The following is a 19665-nucleotide window of genomic DNA, read 5'->3' on the forward strand; positions in this document are numbered from 1 at the left end:
ACGTTTGGTTTAATTAGTTAGTTTAAGCTGTGTTGAATAATTTATTTCATTTTATATTTATTCAGATTAAATTTTAATGACTATACCATTAGTTCATTACTTTTTTAATCAATGTAACTGGATTAAGTTAAAAATGATTATATTAAATGATAAATATCCAGATTAATATCATGCATCATATTTTTTTTAAACTTACTCAAGTTTGTTTAAATTAATTGACTGAATTAAGTTAAAAATGATTAGATTAAGTGACAAACATCCAGATTAATATCGTACATACATATGTCTATTAAAACTTATATATAGGTTAGGTTTAAGTTAATTTGATAGATTAACTTAATTTTAAGTTAGGTTGTAAAATTATTATGCAAATTTTTCATATTTCTGTAAGTTTTTATTCAGACTAATTATATTAATTTAAAATTTCCTAATCCTAATCTTAATCTGGTTAATTTAAATTTAGAAAACAAAAATTTATCTGAAAATTAAATAAAGAAATTCTGAAACATAATATTATTTTCGCTTTCAACATTTTTCACGCAAATGTGCTATAAAATGATGAAAATGCGTAAAAATAACTTGTTCAGAAAGGAAAAACTGGGGCGTGAAATAAACGGATTTCGAAAAAAACATCCCCCGTGCGATGCTTAACGTTGTTATCATTCGTAAACGGGGTTTAAAACAGGACAAAAGAAACAATACAGGCACGAAACCATTGCTTATTTATATGTGTAGTGAAAGCAATCAAACACCGTTTGTTTCGGTATTTCCCCGGAGAACACTATACATTTTGTCGGCAACGTATATGAATAATGTAGAACATTTATTTCGTCGGTTGTGAAAAAGGAATTTGAGAGAAATTTATGCACGACACTTACGGGAATACAAACAACGTTTCTCAAATAATTGTAGTTACAACAATGTACAAAGGCTTGTAATTATTTTAAATAATAAAAAATATGTTGCTCCGCACAAACACGAAGATCGTAAAAGCTTAACCGCAATGTGGATCTGTGCGTTTCCTTAATAAATATTAAACAAACGCAATATTGTTGTTGTTTTAATTGCGAACAAGCCAATTACTTAATCGATCCAGGCGCCATAAAATTAATTGCTTACAAATAAACGTATTATTAAACTATTAATCGTCTTTCAAGTTTTGCGAAGAATTGGAACGATTCACAGTAACCTTATCGAGTTTACGATGTTTTGTCGAGCGTTTGACTACATATTAGACAAATAAAAACATTTTTTATGTTTATAAAATATTGGCAACAATTTACACAATTAGAATACACTTTTTGTTTCCTAATATTTATGTAATTTTACAATTGACCCCTGTACTCGAACGTCAAGAGAATGTAAATAGAAATGAAGTAGCAGGATGTCGTGTTGTAAGTCACTTAATTCGGAAGTTTTATTTGAAACCACCAATATGACATGCAAGCTCATATCAAACGCGAGATTATTTATTACAATAACAGTGAAAGCTCGTTGTATATTCTAAGGATTGTTATATTTCTCAGAAATGTTTTTATTTGTATACTGGATTAATTGACGTAATTACGAATTAATTTGGAGGAATTTTTAAATTAATTTTAATTTACGTTGGATTAAAAAGAAATTTCAAATTAATGACGTTCGCGAATGGAAAATTCATGTTGTTGTTGTTGTTTGCGAAAGCGCCATGCGTATAATTGACAGGTTCATCGAAATTACCACAGATCATTGCTTACAAATGTAAACAACTAATTGTTTATTATCTTTAAATCATAAATACAGCGTTATATTGGTTTAATATTTTATAACAAGTGAAAGGAATGATATTAAAAAATGTGTAGGACAAAAATGTGTTTAATGAAAAAATAAAATGCCACAAAAAATAGGTCAAGAGTCTCGAGATCAATGCAAATTAATCATCATAACAACATTATCAAAATTATAATTTAATTAAAAGGAAAATATTTTTATGCAAAACAAATTTTTTGTTTAAATTTAATCAACAATAGTTTACAGGTTTTGATAAATTTGATGCTCATTCTTCGAATTCAAAAATGTTTGTGGATTGAAATAACCTCAAAAAAATAATAATTATGCTAAGTACATAGACACATGTAAAAAACAATATTCTAAAGGGAATTTATTTTTTATACTTTTTAATTCATAGAGGAAACATTTTAAACCATTATACAACTTTATAACTATAGTAGTTCGATAACTATACAGGGTGTTTCATAACTTATCCGAAATTTTTAACCAGATATGCATATCCCAATGATAAGTCGATTTCTTAAAAAAAATCTAATAATAGTCCAAAGAAAACAAGATAAAAAATGTTAAAGTTCAAGCAAGCAAACTTGGGCCCATCCTATCCAATTTCGTCGTCTGTATGTATATATGTATTTTTTTAATTTTAATGCATTAATAATCACAGAAAATATCAAAACTTATTATTTTAAGAATATTAGTTTCAGGCATTCAACAAATACATTAATTTAACATTTTTTTCTGTGACTGAAATGTAATCAAATAAAAAAATTTCGATATATTTTTTTGCATTCTAGAAGCTTTATTTAAAATTTAAAATATTAATAGTTCAAAATAATGTCAATTATTCATTGTTTGCGTTGAGAAAAATATGTCTAGTGATTATTTTTGTACTTCTTATAATCAGTTTATTGTGCAACCGTGAAGCAATAACCACCTAGCTTGTCCTCTTTCCTGATGGCTTATTTCCATAGTAATTAAATTTTGGTGAAAATGTTCACCTTGTTCATCATTCTCAGCTCCTAAATTAAGAGGAAAGTAATTTAGATGAGAGTGCATAAAATGTATTCTTAAGGACACATTGACCCGCATAGCAGTTGTTTATCCTAATAAACCATCGAAAATTTTGTGGCACATTTAATTTCTGCACAAATACGTCATCTTGTATCAGTTTACTTTATTTGAGAGTCTTGAAACAAACGTTCATTAATATTTTAAAAAAATGGTGAAATGATATTGAAATGCAGTACTTTAACATCTAAAATATTAATTAGTGTAGCTTAATAGCCTAATTGAATTGAATCGAATATAGTATATTATTTCTTGAGATACTAATCTCAGAGACAAAGAAATAGAAAGAATTCTGAACTTTCCTTGCCAACCAGTAATTATTTCATGAAAATGTATAAAAAAATAGAATTTAGAACTCTTATTTGATTTAAGAAAATATATGAAAAAGTATTTATTCAATAAAATGACATTATTAAAGGGGACATAAAACAAACTGGAAATGCATAGCACCATGCAAAAAATAATAAAAATGTTTTCATACACTAGTGTCCGATCACTTTTTGTTTTTAAGTTTTTTAATAGGCTTTTATTAAATATTTAATTGACCAACATTTAAAAAAGGCAGGCTCATTTTTACTGAGAAAATTTGGAGAAATAAATTTTTCTACAGGCAAACTAAATTAATAATTAAGCACAAAAAATCATATACAACTCTTGACACATAAATACGTGAACCTATATAAACAGCAATAAGGTGTAAATTGAATAAAAAATATTCTCAATTCAAATTAAAAATGAAAATGCAAAACTAATTTTTGTTTTAAATTAACTTGATTAATTATCATTATATTACTATAATATTATAATTATTGATTTAAGGTTGGCACTATTGAATAGTGACATTTGATTAACATCAGAAAATGGAAAAGTGGCCAAATTAAATTAGAAAATGGGTGACAATCTATTGGAACTCATGCTAGATTATATAGAAGCTGTCGTCCAGTCCAAACTGAAAAAGCCCAAAAAATCGAATCGTCTCAGTTCAAGAATGACGAAATCGAAACGGACAAGAAAAAGGAAAGCACACTCGTGCGAGAAATGCGACGAAAAATTACGGAAAGTCACGGCTCAGCTGGAGAGCGCGAAAAAACATGCAGATGCCGGTGTGACGTGCAAATTCATCGACAATATGTTGAAAGCTATACCAAGTTTCAAGGGAAAGAAGGGCTATAGTTTTTTTAGAGATAAAGATAAGTACAGAAAGGTGCGAACCACGTTTCAGTCGATTGATCTCGAGAACATGTCGTTCGAGGAGATCAGATTCTCATTTTACAAACTGTTAAAAATCGACAACTGCAAACCGGAGTCTCACAGTGAGTTTCAGAACGAAAACAATGACGGGAGTCCCACCTGCGTAGAGTTGGAAAGAAAGGAAAGTCTTAAGAAAAATCAAGACGACCAAGCGGACGACAAGTCAAAATTTTGGTCCTGTGACAAATCTGATAAGAAGCCTAGTGATGACGAGGTTTTCGGAAGTCACAGCGCTACTTTGCTGTAATTATCTTCATTGTGTTTGTTAAATTGTCGCTTCACATTTCTGATGTATAAATAAAAAAAAAATAAAATAAATTGTACTGAATCACTTGTAAATAGATTGCAATAACAATTAATAGTTGAAATTGAATTTGAATTTGAATTTGAATTTGAATTTGTATTTGAATTTGAATTTGAATTTAAACTCGCAAATTATGAGGGTCAATTGAATTATTTGAACCAGTTGAGTTACTTCAATAAATTCAGTTTAGTTACACTTGTATACACATATATTGTTTATAATTAATTGTTTATGTCTTTGTATTTAAATTTGAGTTTGAATGTAATGTATAATTTATTTAAATTAATAGATTTTGTTTGTTTAGGTCACAATTAAACACAAATTCTAGATGTTAGGTTAGGAAAATAATGATTGAAATTAAAATCCCATAATAACATTTATTTTAAGCAATCACGACACAAAACAAAAGCTCATATATCAATATTAAAGATTATCCCATCTGAAGTATTAAAGTAATTCCCACCGGAGGGAAATTTATGTCGACTATAAATCACTGATCATACAAGTTAAAATTTTAATACAGCTTAAAAACAACGCATTAAACCAAGTGGAAACGCTTCTAAAAACCGGCAATTCAAATAATGAAAGTTTCAAATGCACGCTCCAGCTGAGATTTCATAAGCTTAAGAGGATGGTGTGGGGATTAAAACATGTAAAATATTGTTACTTTTGTATGTAAAGTTGCCAGACGAACACCAACGGCAAAACAAATATACAAAAAAAAAATAAACAATCAAACCTTTTTCAGTTACTCAAATTTATTTTTATTTGTTTTTACCTTTTTTATGAAACGAATTACATGACTTTTAGGGTTTTATCTTGGCGAATGAAAGAAGCTGTAGCGTGTAAATAAATCTCTGCCACAAGCAAGCGTCGCTTTTCCCATGGAACTCTATGAAATAATAATTTATATTCCTTTTTATTTGCGGCTTTAATAAATCCCACCAGCCTGTACATGTTAGTCCCGAATTCCTCATGTTTCATTAATTATCCCATTGTTTTCCTCGTTGGCATTATTGGTTGTTCTTTTACGAAATATTATTAATTATAGAAATATTTGTATCTTGGTTATTTTTGTGTGGGGATTGTGACGAAACTGACGGTAAATTACTATAAAAAGTGATCTCTCCTTCAGCAATAACGCTTAGAAATATGAGAGATGCGTTTCAGGGTAATTGTAATATTGCCAAGAGGTACATTTTAAGCAATTAATAAATTATATCAATGATATGGGAAAACGAAAAGTCCAGTGTAACTACTTATCCGATTTTAGTCAGAAAAATAACTCTGAATAGAAAAATAGATATATGAATTCTCCCAAGACCACACTTTCCATTAAAAAATGGCTGCAATTTGGCACATATCAAAATCTGACAAAATTAGTCAGATTAATTAATTTTTATTCTAAGTCGAATACATCGTTTCATAAGTAAGCATTTTTTTTTTTAAATTTTGGTTATGCTAAACATGTTTGTTTACTATTTAAACTGCTTTATTATGAAAAGATTCTTTTCACAGTTCAGTTTTACCCATAATTTCTTTAATAACAAGAAACAAAATTGACAAAGAATATTATCATTAATAATAATTACACTTTTTACAACTCTCTTAATTAACATTTGAAAACTCATTGTGTGACATGTGTACTTTAATTATCTTAAATGCTTATTAAACTAAACTTTATACTCTCGACAAAATCGACATTCAACATCTACACACAATGTTTATCGCACACCATCAGTTTCAAGAGAGCATTCAGAAAGTGGAACTTTGATGTCTCCGCCGCTGGGAAGTTTGAGGGCCCTCATATTTTACTGTAATGAAATCAGCCGTTATCAGTCATGCGACTCCCCGTAATGCGACCCACATTTTGTCTTTGCGAATACGTATATTATCGATTGTTAGAAAGTTACCCCTAGTGTCAGATGCACGACGAAACTGAACTATTGAGCTGAACGAGGTGTTTTTGGCATTGTGTTCGACGTGGAAATTGTCCATAAAGGCAATACACATTTCAATTTATTTGGAAAAATTACCTTTTCCAAAAGCATTGAAAGGAGACGTGAAATAAAACAGGTTGCATGTATTTTGTATATCAGAACTAACAATAAACAGAAAATATTGATTTCTTTATTAAAATATTCCTAATTTTTTTTTGTTCAATTTCAAAGAAATTAATTTTTGATTTTTAATACCACTTAAATAATTAATTTAATACAACCATTAAAGAAAAGTAGTCTACAACTTATAGTTTTTTGTAATTTTACAAATCATAAATTTTTGTCTCTTCATAATTAATTTTCAAAGAAATGAATTTTTGATTTTTACTTTTTTAATGGAATTAATTATTTTTAATTTTTTAACTTAATATTTGAAATATTATAATTTAAAAAAAAAAAAACAATATATTTTTTTAATTTAATTGTTTATTTTTAATTTGTTAAGCTAAATATTTCAAATATTATGAATTTAAAATAACAATTTTATATTTTTATTTTTTATAATTTTTTTTAAATTTAATTTTTTAAACTTAATACTTCAAATTTATTTATAAATTTAAAATATAAATTGTATTTTTTTTAATAAAATTATTTATTTTTATTTTTCTTTCAATATATTGTTTTTTAGGTTAATATTTCAAATATTATAAAATGCATATAAAAAATATTTTTTATATGCATTTATACACACAATTTTTTATTTTCTTGTTTTTCAGCTTATTATTTCAAATATTATACATTTATATTATATATTTTTATACAAACAATTTTTTAATTAAGATAAATTGCTTAAAACAATTTTATTATTTTTTGAATTTAAATAATTATTTTTAATTTTTTTATGCTAAATATTTCAATTATTATAAACTTAAAATGATAATTTTATTATTATTATTATTATTATTATTATTATTATTATTATTATTATTATTATTATTATTTTAATTTAATTTTTTATTTTCAATTTTTAAGCTTGATATTTCAAATATCATACATTTGAAATAACAATTTTATTTATTTATTTTTATTTTAAATAGATATTTTGAATCTTTTATCCTTATTATTTCAATTGTAAATAAATTTAAGACAATTGAATTATTTATATTTAATTTTTTAAACTTAATATTTCAAATTTTATAAACTTAAAATATAAATTGGATTTTCTTTAATAATTTTTGTTTTCTTAATCTGAATAATTCAAATATGATAAACTTAAAATAAAAATTTTATCATTATTTTAGTCGATTTTTATATTTTTTTTTTTAATTTAAATTTAAAATAAATTATTTTTAATGAATTAATGTTTTTTTTAGTTAAGTAAATAAGTTATAAATTTCAAATAGCGTATAAATATTTTAAATTATGAGAAAGATTTTTATTTTTGATAATTTATAAAAATTATTTATTTTCGTTTATTACGATTTTAAGTCTTTCTTATTCTATAATACGTTTGGTTTCCAAATATTTTGATGAGGTTATTTTAAAATAATAAATATTATATAATATTATTATATAATGTACATTATTTTATTTATAGACTTTATGAAATTATTTTTATTTATATTTTAAAGGATTTATTTGTACAAGTTGAATACATAATTGATTATCTTTATTTATTGAATTCCATTACATATAACTTTTAGTCAGTTTATTTTATTTTTTACTTTTAAAAATATATATTTCGGATAAATATTTAGATATTTTTTGTATTTTCTAGAATAGATTACGAATATTGTTTGTTACTACTGTATTCATATGTTTAAAATATGTTCGCAGGTGAAGAAAAAACACTCTTTGTATGGTTTTAATAAATAACATTTATTGCTGGTTCCTTACTACCGATACATATAGGAATGATCAATACAATATTATGTATAAATATTAATATAAAATATATCAATATAGCTAGTGCAGCTAATTACAACAAAATTTCTAAACCATATTGGAAATTTCCTTGGTCCCCTCGCGACCGAACTGCACGGCAACATATGGCGAGCCACCAGACGCGCCGGATGTTGTGGGCCTCTTCCGGGCGCGCACCTAAGTCGCGAGACGCCCCCACAAACACCGACGCCTGGCTCTCATGGGAACCGAATCCGATTCTAAAGGTTCGCAATGAAAACCGTCCGACAGTTTTCTGCATTTGTAACACGAAATTTAAAAAGCAGATAATTATCTGTAGATCCATCAAAAACTCCTCCTTCTTAAAGTTAGGAAATTAGGCTCTCGGTTTTTCGGTTAAACTGAATTTGCACTGGAAATGATTTCCTCTGTCGGAAGGAAGTTTGTTTCAATTAAATTGCCTAAAACGCTGTCGGTTCTAATTATATTAAAGGAAGCCTAAGATTTTAAATTTCTAAAGTATTAAAACTGAAATCAGATTTAAAATTTCGCTTTGACAAAAAGAGATGGTTGCCAAAACATCGGTAGAATTAATTGTAATTATGATGAACTTAGAAACAAAATTCACAATTTCTGTTAAATCAAATTTTGATAACTTTTAATGAAATTGTTAAATAGAGCATATTAAATTAGATGTATTTCTAAAATATAACAGTAAGTGTTAAGATATATCATGTTTATTTAATTTTTATATACAGTGTCTCACAACTTCCCAATAAATTTTAACCACATACTCACTGTTGCATAAGTAGTATGTGGTACCTTGTATATATATATACAAGGCGTTTCACGACTTATCCGAAAAATTTTAACCATATACTCACTATTACATAAAAAGTCCATTTAAAAAATATATGATAAACCGACTACTTATGGATACTTTGGATAAGTTCCAAAACACCCTGCATAGAAGGTTAAAAAGAACGATGTGCCAAAATTGGATTCGGCGGGCCAAAGCTTACATTCAAATCAATGGTAACAATTTCGAACAGCTTTTATAGATGGATTGAATTATTTTTTATCTCGTTTCCTGTTGCTCTATTACAATTTTTTTTAATGGACTTCTTATGTAACAGTGAGTTTAGTAACATAATTTTGTAACAACAATATAAAAATTAAATTGTATGTTTATTTAGTTTAGTTAACAAAAACGTTTTTAAATTTACTTGCAAATTATCATTTAATACCAATTTTAATATTCTTTAATCGTAACTAGTTTTATTTAACTAGATTTGTGTTTTTTAGATTTTAATAAAATTGTTTAGTTTAATTTAAAAAAAAAAACATTTAGAGATCAACATATGGCGTGAAGGTCAAGTGTATTTTATACAACACGTGCCATTTTTTAGTTTCAGTTTGGGCGTTCGAAAAAACTGGTTTTCTTGAATACTTATTGTTTCTATTGGCAAAAAAAGTGCAAATTGTATGGATTTTTTCAAAGAAATTTTATTTTAATTGGCTTTGGCTAATCAATGCAGTTATGTTCAAACACCTACCGGCACAAACTGAATTTTAAACAGCTTTTTTATACAGACTGGTTTCTCTTCAGAAATGCTTTTTTTATAAGCTACAAATTAAATCTTAAGAACTGATGAACTTTTTATTTAATAATTTTGTTGTATTTAAATGGAAGGAGTGAAACCAAAATATACTTCAAACATTTTAATTAAAAAATAATAATAATTTACTTATTGTTAACCAGAATCAGTTAAAAATGAAAACGCTTAACTATAGTTTAACCTTTAGAAAACTCACATTTTTTAGTTAGATTTTGAAAAATTTATAAAATATTTAATTAGTTTTTGATTTTTTATTCAAATAGAATATTTCTTAATGCAATTGTGCTGTATTTTTGAAAACATCAAAACACTAATCATAAAAATCAAAATTTAATTATTAAATTTATATGGAATTTAAACTTTTCATTAAGGTGACATTCATTTTAACTATCTGGATTGGTTCTTTTTTTTTTCATTTTTCTTAATTCTTAACTTAATATTTCTTGTTTCAGTTGTTTGTTACTTTAATCAACATCAAAACAAGAATCATAAACATAAAAATTTAATTATTAAATTCATCTGGAATTTTTAGTTTTCCTTTTTAACTATGAAGATGATGAGCAAGATTTTTTGGAAACCAGTATAAATTATAAAAACTCATATCTTAATTCATCTTAATTCAATAGTTTGGGTATTGTAGTTTAAAAAATATTATGAAACTTGGAAATGATAAACTTCAAATAAATAATAATTATTAAATTCCTCTTGAATTTTAACTTTTTTAAATGAGAATTTCATTTTTAGATTGGAAACTTGAATTTAAATTTCAAAAACTCACAAGCTTTTCTTATTTTATTCAACTACGATATCTTTATTCTCAGCACGTTGTTTTGAAAACTTTAGTACAATTTTTTTAGTTTTCATTTTTATATTCAATATCTTAATTCTGTTTTTTGGGTACTGTAGTTTAGAAACATTAATCAACATCAACATCAAACCTCATAAACATCAAAATTTAATTATTGACTTGTAATTTTTTTTACATTTCATTTTTCTGTTCAAACGTAAAAATTCTTAATTTAGTTTAGGATAGGTACTGCAGTTTAAAAAATATTAATTTTTTTTGGAAACTGTAGTTGAATCTTTAAAAAAGTCATAAGCCTTTTATTAGTGGATTGATGTTTACCAAATATCACTTGTAGCTGATTTTGCCCTCAGCATTCAAACCAATTAGAGTAGATTTGGGTCCGAAATTTCGGGACGTGGAGCATTTTTCGTGCAATGTTTCATCTTGTCAAACAATTCAATGGTTCGCCGTAGCCGGTCGCATCCGAACGGAAACATAAAACTGGAATGTGTCATAACTTCCTCCGTAATTAATGGCGTTTGGTGTCCGTGGCGCGATCGTCTGACCGGGGCCAATAAAAAAGAATTGTACAAACTTGTTACGGGGGGCGTGGGTGGTCCTCCTCTCTCTCCCGTGCCGTAGGAAATTCTATTAAGTCATTTTTCTGTCGGCGGATACACTTTAAATTATTTCATTCCGGTTCGCGGGTTCCGCAGGAAAGTTGCTATTTCGTCTAGACGTAACGTCTTCAAATGGCGAATTAAGGGGACACAGCCGCTGCTTCATTTTTTTTTTTTCTCTCTTTTGGCGTTCATGTCGTTCAATTTTAGATCGGGGTTGTTTCGACGGGGTTCACCGAACGAATTATTATTGTTCATGTGATCCGATATGCTGAATATATTTGCCGAACAAATCTTATATTGTCAAATATTACAATTTTGGGATTGTCCAGTCCGGTGATTCAAATTTAATGACGGTCAATTATTTTCATATTAGAAACAGTGAATTATGCGCACCTATGTTTTAAAAGTTAACTTAAAAAAAAAAATAAAAAGGTATTTGCCTACAAAGGCAAATACCGCGGCGTAGTCCAAATAACATTGCAGATTACTTATTCAAATATTTACGAATTAATTTATTTTTCGGCGCGTCTAGACGGACCCCGGTGGTGTTCGCGCGTGTTTTGGCGCGCCGCGATGCAAAAAGGAAACCGAACGAAATTAAACAGGTCAGCAGATTTTTTGTTCCCGACCTATTCCCTTTTAAATCGACTGGTAAAATATAAAAATATTTTTATGGAACTGAAATATACTGTTCCTTGAGAAATTTTATTAGACATGTATATACCATAATATTGGGTTGTTCGGAAAGTAATTTCGTTTTTCCCGACAGAGAATTTTATTGTATTTATTTGCACCCAACGTCACACTTAAGTCGTATAATTTTTATATGCATTGAGAGCTCATATAGCAATGTTTGTGTGTGAAAAATTCCAATTAATTCTACGCAGTAGTTTTTGGTTGGTGCCCTTTTAAATATGGAGAGTGATAAGCAGCATTTTCGACATATCTTACTGCTTTATTACAGAAAGGATAAAAATGCTGTTCAAGCCAGAAAGAAATTGACCGATGTGTATGGAGAAGGTGTGTTGACAGTACGCCAGTGCCAGAACTGGTTCGCTAAATTTGGATCCGGCAATTTTGATGTCGAAGATGCACCACGTTCGGGAAGGCCGGTTGAAGCTGATAAAGACGCGATAAAGGCATTAGTTGATGCGAACCGGCGAATAACAACACGTGAGATCGGATTGAGGTTAAATTTATCAAATTCAACAGATTATGACCATTTAAAAAGCCTGGAATTATCCTCGAAGCTCGATGTATGGGTTCCCCATGTTCTCACAGAGAGAAATCTGTGTTGCCGCATTGACGTCTGCGATTCGCTTCTCAAACATTACGAAAATGATCCGTTTTTGAAGCGCATCATCACTGGGGACGAAAAATGGGTTGTATACAACAACGTCAAACGCAAGAGGTCATAGGACAAAAAAGATGAACCGGCCCAAACCATTTCCAAAGCCGATATTCACCAAAAAAAGGTGATGCTGTCTGTTTGGTGGGATTTTAAAGGAATCGTTTTTTTTTTTGAGCTTTTACCGGATAACACAACGATTAATTCGGAAGTCTACTGTCATCAGCTGGACAAACTGAATGATGCACTTCAACAGAAAAGGCCAGAACTAATCAACAGGAAAGGTGTAGTGTTTCACCAAAACAATGTGAGACCTCACACAAGTTTGGTCACTCGCCAAAAGCTTTTACAGCTTGAATGGGATACAATGCCACACCCACCATATTCTCCAGACATGACACCATCGGATTATTATTTGTTCCGGTCACTCCAAAATTTTTTAGACGGTAAAACCTTCACCTCAAATGAGGAGGTCAAAAATCACCTCGATCAGTTTTTTGCCAGCAAAGACTAAAAATTTTATAAGCGTGGAATTATGCTACAACCAGAAAGATGGCAGAAGGTGTTGAACCAGAACGGCCAATATATAATTTAATAAAATATTTGTTTATTATACGAAAACTGTCTTTCATTTCCACAAAAAAAAAACGAAATTACTTTCCGAACAACCCAATACAGATTCTCCTAACTTATTCTTTAGAGGTTTATGGAACACAAAAAGAGAAATCAAATTGAAACTTCGGTTGCAGCTATAATGAAATGTTATCCATTTTTCTGAAATATTATGGGGATCGGAATGTAATGTTGTTTCTACGCATGTCGATATTTGATTATTTTTTGTCACTCACTGTATCTTGAAGATATGCCAAAGCCATTTTACGGTTATTGTAACTTATTCCCTTCTAAATAATTCAATATTAAACTTTTTTGAAATTTGTGGTGAAATGGCCAACCAAATACCAGAAGACCATATTCAGCATCGTATGCTTTCCCAGTTTCACAAGTGTAGTAACACAACTGTTATGACCAAAAAATATTGCCATGCTTATTCAAAAGCATTCGACGCCAAAAATGTTTTTCGAAGTTCAGATCCGATAATTTTTATCTCTCTGACACCTATCGATCAGGAAGACCAATCCATGTCAATCAATCGAGGAAAAACCCAACCGATCAATCACATACAACGTAGTGCTTCCACGGTGCCAGACAGAACCATTTATTGATTATTTGATCATTGGAAACGAAAAATAGATACTATACATCCCCAAAAGTGGTGTGTGTTTGGTGGAGTATCCGCGGAATTGTTCACTTTGAAGTACTGAAACCTAGATAAACTGTTAATTAATTTAATTTATTGTAAACAATTGGATCGAGTAAACCAATCTTTAATTGGGGTGGGAAGTCTCACTCTGTAACATTTTCTTAGTGGCAAAGAATTTGGATGATGTCTAAAACGCCATCTCAAGATATTCTACTCTAAAACCAATTGATTTTTATCAGTCCGGGATTGCACACTAGGTGGTAAAATGTTGTTGATAACGAGGGTGATTATATTACTACATTACTACAAATTGCTAGAAAAATTAATCGATTAGTGTCTTTGTGATGGAGTGTTGCGGAGCGTGGCATGCAGAAAAGCGAAAAGGTCGTGTCACAAGCTTTGGACGAATAAGAATTACTAAAGAGGCGTAATCGATTCTACGATCGACGTAACTATTGAGTTTTAGATATTGTCAAAGAGTCAGAAAAACCCAGGGGGAAAGACGTTATCCAGCATATTCTGTGGAATGGCACATGGCTCGATCAATGGGGCTAATTATTTGGAGACTACATATTTGTTATGGAAGCAGGTCTCCCTTGTGATTATATGCCCTTTAAATGAACATCAGTATGTACAGGAAGTGCCTATGGAGGTTATCGCTGGACCTCATGTTCTCTGTTTCAATAGGATCTCCATAATAAGGTCATGTTACGGTTTTGCTTTAGACACTCCATTCTCCAGACTTAACTTAACACTGAAATAATTGAGGCACGAAATTCCAGTAATTCCAGATTCTTTGACTCGGAAATAAATTAACAACCTGATGCGCGGCATGCCAACACGAGTAATTGACTGTGTAATTTTACGAAGTAGATTTCACATATTATTGATCAAAATCTAGCTTTAATAAAATATTGTTTTAGTTAACATGTATAGCAAACTACATTATAGTTACAGTTACAGCAATAAAATGGAAAAATAAATAAAAATTCCAAACACCGTGTACTCCAAGAACGAACTTTTCAAGATTACTATTTTTAATTTCATATCCATAATTAATTCCATGTCATGTAAAATTTTTCTAAAAAACTTATATATTTCAAAAACAGATTCATAGAGTTCAATTTGAAATAACAGGTTAATGGAGCTTCCGGTTCAGTGACTGGATAGAAAATATTTTAGAAAAATATTATAGGTAACATCACGTTGTCGGTGATTTCCAGATTATTTCTGATTGATATATTTTTTATTTCTAAATAGACTTCTAATGAATCAGTTAGGCAAATAACTGTATATGTTTATGTAACCGATTTTTTCCACAACATGAGGAACAATATATTTTTTCATTTAACAATGATTATATATTTTTCAATAAAAATAATAAAATGTGTTAGTTATTTTTTTAATATTTTTTACCCAATTACAGGCTGGTTCAAAATTGGTATGATAATACGCTATCAAGGAACCTCTCGCCAGTTTTAGAAAACTGTCAGTAAAATTGACCTTAACCATTTAGAGAGAGATTAAAAGTTGTAAATTGTATTTAGTTAACAAAAAAGAAAAAAATTGTCTAAATTCCAAGTTATTGCAATTTCTTGGAAAGGTTTTTAAATTTTTAGTTGCTAGGGAATTGCAATACATACAATATCATAGATTTAAGATTACATGTTTAATCTTAAGTACTATTGTTCTTGACATTATTGTTTTCCATTTGGTTCAAAATTTCCTGGATTTTTTATTCTTTAATTTTTAGAATTCCGTATTTATGACATTGCCTAAATATGAAAAAATAATAAAAGCGTTGGCACATCGTAGCTTTAATCGACTAAATGTGCGACAACTTTAAACGAAATGTTGCTTTATGACTCACCACAATTCGTTGATACCCTGCTGGGTGTATATACTTATAGTTTGAATAGCAATATTTTTAAAAAATAAATTTAGAAATCTTCTCTTTCTTCCCAGTTTTTAAGGAAACTAATCCACTTTGAAAAATAAATCAAAGGAAAAAATCAGTTCATTCTCTAAAAGCAAAAATGTTGGAGAAGTCTCCAATTTTTTTTTTTTTTTTCGTTAAAAAAATACATGTCTAATATGAAACATAAATCATGTCAAGAGTCGACAAGTCGATTTGTAATGGAATAAGCCACCCGTTTATTTTTAAAATATCACAAGTTGTGACTCACAACGCAATAAGCATCTTTAAATTAGCATTTTACAATTACAAAATTAGCATTTTCAATTGAATTATATAAAAAATATTAAATTGACGGATTCGAATAAAAAAAATATCGGATAATACAGATTATTATTAACTAATTATGGATTAAAAATTATTTCCATTTAGTCAAAATTTGTTAAAATTAATTTAAGAAATTAGATTTTTATCATTATTTTGTGTTAGAGTAAAGACCTAGTGGACCTTAAAACCGTTGCAACTCTTTTACTTCTCGATATTTCTTGTGTTTTTTATTAATTTTTTAAATTATTTTTTGCAGAAAAATTATACACCCAATAAATACTTCATCAAGAAACTGATTTCGATGTATTCTCTGGCATTTTAAAATGGAACAATAGTTCATGTTGCTGCATAAGTTTCAACTGGATTCAGATGCGGACGCTGGCTAACAAATAACTTCAACATGTTTATAAAATATGTTAACCAATTTTGAATTTTCTCATGGATGCATGCTTCGGATCATTATTATACATAAAAATCCATGTAACTGGTAAATTATCGTAGTTAAATGGTTCTATTTCATCTCTGATGATATCTCTATACATGTTGTCATTAATTTTCTTTAATGATACTATACCATGCCAAGAATGTGAACCCCTAACCATAATATTTCCTTCACCGTGTTTCAACGTTTTTGTAGAGTATCTAGTTTTAAACTTTCATTTGAAACACAACGATTGTTATTGGTACCATCTCATCCTTTTGTTTACCATCTCATCCTATTCTATTGAACATAGAAGCATAATTAATATATTTTTATGCAAACTTTAGTATAGTTCGTATATTCTTTTTTGATCAGTGGTTTCTTTACTGAAATATATCGTTAGTAGTTTTATTCATTCAATAGACGTCTGATTGCTCTAATAGGCACACTTATATTGTATGATTCCATTAATTCATTTTTTATTTGCTTGGTAGGCAAGAGAGGCTTTCGTTTACTGGTTCGTTCAATTTGTCTGTATATTTTAAGCTTTTAGCAACGTCAGCAATATTTATGTCTTTAAAGTAATATCTCCATAGTTTTTAAAATAAGGGACAAAAAAGCAACAAAAAACCTATAGAATATTGAAATATATTATAACATTACTGGACAAATTTGGAATAAAATCCTTTTAAGAAATATATTAAAAATGTTAAAAAAAGGTCTTTCAAGAATTTCTTTGATTTTTTATGACTGTTTTACTTACATATATTAATCGTATACGATTCTATTTTAAAATTTCGAAAAATTCTGTAAATTTTGCTAATAAAGTAATAAATAAACTAGATATATAATATAAATATTGGTTTTTAAGGCCATTATTTGGCCACCCGGAGCATATAGTATTTAACAGTGACTAATTAACATAGATATGGTACCAGGTATACTTTATTCCAAAGATGGTGCAAAACTTGCAATAAAAAGTGCAATAACAAAAACATTACTTAACTTTATCATGGATTAATAAGCATTTATTCACATCATCGCGTATGTAGAAAATGACATCATTATAATGTTATATCAATTATCCAGCAGGCACTTTTCCAAACACATCGACAAACAGTTCAATTTGGAAAGCTCCGCAGTCGTAAAACGCTAATTTCATTACCCGTTCATTCCCAATTCAATAATCGATTTAACCTTTGGTCCATCGGCAAACAGATCTATTGACATTAATAAATTAACACCACGGATGCATGTGTGTGTGTGTGTGTGTTGTGTATCAGTACCGCACACGCCTTCCACGATTGCCTTTAATTTATTGTCGGACAATAAGTGGGCAAGCGGGCGGACGGGCGGCCAACTGGCGTTCATTCATAAAAGTGTATTTGGCCGGGGCGTAGGAGCCCGTTCTTAGATACACATGAATCGCACTTGTGCCGCAACTATCGTATCATGTTGTGGCTGGTCGTATTGTATTACGGTTACGAAATCGGTTGCTATGGGAGTACATTTTTTGTTCTTACGTTGAATCATGGTACAGTTGGAATTTGCAGAGAATTGCCGCCGAGACCTTCACGTTTTTTACTATTTTTCGTTCATTTTTTGGCACTTGAATTAACCCATTGTTTATGTTTGTCCTCAAATCTAATTTTAATTATTACTAATAAAAAATACAGAGACAAGTTTTTTTTGTAAATAATTATGCAACAGAATTTCTGTCAGTAATGGTCCATTGAGCTTTAAGCTACTTTATAAAAGCATATTTAGTAACTAACTAAAATTGATTTTTCAAATATTCAATATGTCAATCAATTAAGAAATTTCTTTCTTTTTTTAATGATTTTTTTCTTAAAATTATAAATTCATATCATTTTCTTCTAAAAATTGACAAATTCGTACACTTAAAATTATCAATCAATTTTTATATTTAAAATTTTACAGATATTCCCTTTAGAAACATATATTTTTAATTATGTATTATTTATCTGAATTGAAGTTTTTTCAATAAAAATCACAAATTGTTGTTTTTTTCACATAGAAAATTGGAATAATTTTGGTGAAAATATTTTAAGAAACTAGAAAACATTCTTTTGGAAATTAATTTGTATTTTAAATTTTATTATTTTTTTTTTCAGCTCCTCTAAAATTTTCTAATTTTATTTATCCTTTTAATATTTAAAAATTAACGAACTTACAACTGTTATTTTTATTTCTAACTTAGAATTTTAAAATTTTTGAAATTTTTTGTAAATTTTCTAAATTAATTTTATTATAAGTTTGATTTTCCACATACAACATTTTAAAAATCTGGAAAATTTTGTAATTTTTTTAATACTTAATTTTTTAAATCATTTTTATTGATAATTTTGATTTTAATCTTAAAATTGTTAAATTTTAGTGAACATATTTTTAAAAACTGTATATTCAATTTGAATGATTTAATATTTTCAAATATTTAATCTGTCAATCGATTAATAATTTTCTTTCTTTATTTTCTAGTGATTTGATTTTCGTCTTAAAATCATTAATTTTTTTTAACTGTATAATTAAATGACTTAACAAAGTAATAGATAAAATACTGTGAGATAAGTTTTTGTAACCACTTAAGAAGTTCATTTTCCAAAATGTGTTGTTTGTTAGCTTTGTATATAAAAATGATCATGACTTACTGTTAAAAATTGATTACTTACGAGACAATACTGTAAATTTTTCAAATATGATGACCAAGCAAAGAATTGTCAGGGATTGCGAAGCGTGATGTATAAAATAAATGGATAGCAAGTAAAATAGTAAAGCGATACTCCTGCTTTAACAATCGAACGACTTGCGACTGGTAAATTCGAAATAAGTGTCCAACGTTGCACTTTTATCTTACTTTATTTAATAATTTAAATGACCTCTAACAAATTTATTGTGAACGAAAATAACTGTGACATTTCACATTTCAAAAGCAATAAACGTCTCGCTTTCAAATGTCTAAAGCATAACTCAATATACAAAGTCTTGATTGAAATCTGGATAAAGCCCCGGTTTAGGTCGCCATGAGTAACTTTATACCAAGAAACGCGGGCACTTATTAATCCACTTTACGAGCAATTATACGACTTACGAATGCATCCGCGAAACGAA

The 19665-nt window shown here is 28.5% G+C and overlaps 1 protein-coding gene across 4 annotated transcripts in view; it reads right to left on the reverse strand.

The window, feature by feature from the left end:
* The window catches only part of LOC109600418 (dual 3',5'-cyclic-AMP and -GMP phosphodiesterase 11), a 149021-nt gene that overhangs the window by 84749 nt on the left and 44607 nt on the right, over positions 1 to 19665 (reverse strand). The gene's annotated exons all lie outside the window — the stretch shown is intronic.

The sequence above is a fragment of the Aethina tumida genome, chromosome 1 (genome assembly GCF_024364675.1).
Source record: "Aethina tumida isolate Nest 87 chromosome 1, icAetTumi1.1, whole genome shotgun sequence".
NCBI lineage: Eukaryota > Metazoa > Arthropoda > Insecta > Coleoptera > Nitidulidae > Aethina > Aethina tumida.